We start from the raw sequence: 3,973 nt of genomic DNA on the forward strand, positions 1-3,973 counted from the left end.
AATTAATCTGTGTTATATAATACATAACCGTGTATTGTTGTAATTAAACTGTTTTATATCGTACAGCACCATGTACTATTGTAATTAAACTGTGTTATATCGTACAGCACCGTGTACTTTGTAATTAAACTGTGTTATATCGTACAGCACCGTGTATTGTTGTAATTAAACTGTGTTATATCAAAAATAAAGTAAAACACTATGTATTGTTGTAATTAAACTGTGTTATATCGTACAGCACCGTGTACTGTTGTAATAAAACTGTATTATATCGTAAAGCACCGTGTATTGTTGTAATTAAACTGTGTTATATCGTACAGCACCGTTGTACTTTTGTAATTAAACTGTGTTATATCGTAAAGCACCGTGTACTGTTGTAATTAAACTGTATTATATCGTGAAGCACCTTGTGTTGTTGTAATTAAACTGTGTTATATCATACAGCACCATGTACTGTTGTAATTAAACTGTGTTATATCGTACAGCACCGTGTATTGTTGTAATTAAACTGTGTTATATCGTACAGCACTTGTACTGTTGTAATTACTCCATGATATCAATATACAGCACCGTGTATTGTTGTAATTAAACTGTGTTATATCGTACAACACCGTGTACTTGTTGTAATTAAACTGTGTTATATCGTAAAGCACCGTGTATTGTTGTAATTAAACTGTGTTATATCGTACAGCACAATGTATTTTGTAATTAAACTGTGTTATATCGTACAGCACCTTGTACTGTTGTAATTAAACTGTGTTATATCGTACAGCACCGTGTATTGTTGTAATTAAACTGTGTTATATCGTACAGCACCGTGTATTTTTGTAATTAAACTGTGTTATATCGTACAGCACCGTCTATTTTTGTAATTAAACTGTGTTATATCGTACAGCACCGTGTACTGTTGTAATTAAACTGTGTTATATCGTACAGCACCTATTACTTTTGTAATTAAACTGTGTTATATCGTAAAGCACCATGTATTGCGTGTATTAAACTGTGTTGTAATTAAACTTTGTTATATTTAAAACGCCTGGCATCGTCAATTTTGTAAAACTTTGTACTATATCGTACAGCAGCGTGTACTATTGTAATTAAACTGTTTTATATGGTACAGCACCGTGTATTGTTGTAATTAAACTGTGTTATATCGTACAGCACCGTGTACTGTTGTAATTAAACTGTGTTATATCATACAGCACCGTGTGCTTGTTGTAATTAAACTGTGTTATATCGTAAAGCACCGTGTATTGTTGTAATTAAACTGTGTTATATCGTACAGCACCGTGTACTGTTGTAATTAAACTGTGTTATATCGTAAAGCACAAGGTTGTATATTGTTGTAATTAAACTGTATATTTATATCGTATAGCACCGTGTATTGTTGTAATTAAACTGTGTTATATCGTATAGCACCGTGTAATTGTTGTAATTAAACTGTGTTATATCGTACAGCACCAGTGTACTGTTGTAATTAAACTGTGTTTATATCGTAAAAGCACAGTGTTGTAATTAAACTGTGTTATATCGTACAGCACCGTGTACTGTTGTAATTAATCTGTGTTATATCATACAGAAACGTCTATATTGTTGTAATTAAACTGTGTTATATCGTACAGCACCATGTTCTATTGTAATTAAACTGTATTATATCGTACAGCACCGTGTATTGTTGTAATTAAACTGTGTTATATCGTACAGCACCGTGTATTGTTGTAATTAAACTGTGTTATATCGTAAAGCACTGTGTATTGTTGTAATTAAACTGTGTTATATCGTACAGCACCTTGTACTTTTGTAATTAAACTGTATTATATCGTATAACACCGTATTTTTGTAATTAAACTGTGTTATATCGTGAAGCACCTTGTATTGTTGTAATTAAACTGTGTTATAACATATACCTCCATGTTCTGTTGTAATTAAACTGTGTTATATCGTACAGAACTTTGTACTTTTGTAATTAAACTGTGTTATATCGTACAGCAAAGTGTACTGTTGTAATTAATCTGTGATATAACGTATATATTCCGGCTATTGTTGTAATTAACCTGTGTTATATCGTACAACACCGTGTATTGTTGTAATTAAACTGTGTTATATCGTAAAGCACCGAAAAGTGTTGTAATTAAACTGTGTTATATCGTTAAGCACCGTGTATTTTGTAATTAAACTGTGTTATATCGTAAAGCACCTTGTACTGTTGTAATTAATCTGTGTTATAACATACAGCACCGTCTATTGTTGTAATTAAACTGTGTTATATCGTACAGCACCTTGTACTGTTGTAATTAAACTGTGTTATATCGTACAGCACCGTGTACTGTTGTAATTAAACTGTATTATATCGTACAGCACCATGTTCTGTTGTAATTAAACTGTGTTATATCGTAAAGCACCTTGTACTTCTTTTGTAATTAAACTGTGTTATATCGTACAGCACAGTGTATATGTTTAATAAATAAAATGTTTTATATATTATAAGTAAACTGTGTATTGTTGTAATTAAACTGTGTTATATCGTACAGCACCTTGTACTGTTGTAATTAAACTGTGTTATATCGTACAGCACCTATTGTTGTTGTAATTAAACTGTATTATATCGTAAAGCACCACCGTGTATTGTTGTAATTAAACTGTGTTATATCGTACAGCACCGTGTACTGTTGTAATTAAACTGTGTTATATCGTAGAGAACCGTGTATTGTTGTAATTAAACTGTGTTATATCGTACAGCACCGTGTACTGTTGTAATTAAACTGTGTTATATCATACAGCACCGTGTACTTTTTGTAATTAAACTGTGTTATATCGTAAAGCACCGTGTATTGGTAATTAAACTGTGTTATATCGTAACACAGAGCACCTTGTACTTGTAATTAAACTGTATTATGTAATTAACACTGTATTATAAAATTATGTGATTATACAGCACCGTGTACTGTTGTAATTAAACTGTGTTATATCGTACAGCACCGTGTACTGTTGTTAATTAAACTGTGTTTATATCGTAAGCACCGTATATTGTTGTAATTAAACTGTATTATATCGTACAGCACCGTGTACTGTTTAATTAAACTGTGTTATATCGTAAAGCACGGTGTATTGTTGTAATTAAACTGTGTTATATCGTACAACACCGTGTACTGTTGTAATTAAACTGTGTTATATCGTAACCACAGTGTATTGTTGTAATTAAACTGTGTTATATCGTACAGCACTTTGTATTGTTGTAATTAATCTGTGTTTATATAATACACAAACGTGTATTGTTGTAATTTAACTGTATTATATTAACGTATATCGTACAGCACCATGTTATTATTGTAATTAAACTGTGTAATATATCGTACAGCACCGTGTAGTTTTGTAATTAAACTGTGTTATATCGTACAGCACCGTGTATTGTTGTAATTAAACTGTGTTATATCGTAAAGCACCGTGTATTGTTGTAATTAAACTGTGTTATATCGTACAGCACCTTGTACTTTTGTAATTAAACTGTATTATATCGTACAGCACCGTGTATTTGTTGTAATTAAACTGTGTTATATCGTAAGCACCTTGTATTGTTGTAATTAATCTGTGTTACAACATATATTCCTCTATATTGTTGTAATTAAACTGTGCTATATCGTAAAGAACTTTGTACTTTTGTAATTAAACTGTGTTATATCGTACAGCACCGAGTACTTGTTGTAATTAATCTGTGTTATATCGTATAGCACCGCTATTGTTGTAATTAAACTGTGTTATATCGTACAGCACCGTGTACTGTTGTAATTAAACTGTGTTATATCGTACAGCACCGTGTATTGTTGTAATTAAACTGTGTTATATCGTAAAGCACAGTGTATTGTTGTAATTAAACTGTATTATATCGTTGCACCATGTATTGTTGTAATTAAACTGTGTTATATCGCATAGCACTGTGTATGAGTTGTAATTAAACTGTGTTATATCGTAAAGC

The sequence above is a fragment of the Tachypleus tridentatus genome, chromosome 7 (genome assembly GCF_004210375.1).
Source record: "Tachypleus tridentatus isolate NWPU-2018 chromosome 7, ASM421037v1, whole genome shotgun sequence".
In the NCBI taxonomy this organism is placed as follows: Eukaryota; Metazoa; Arthropoda; class Merostomata; order Xiphosura; family Limulidae; genus Tachypleus; species Tachypleus tridentatus.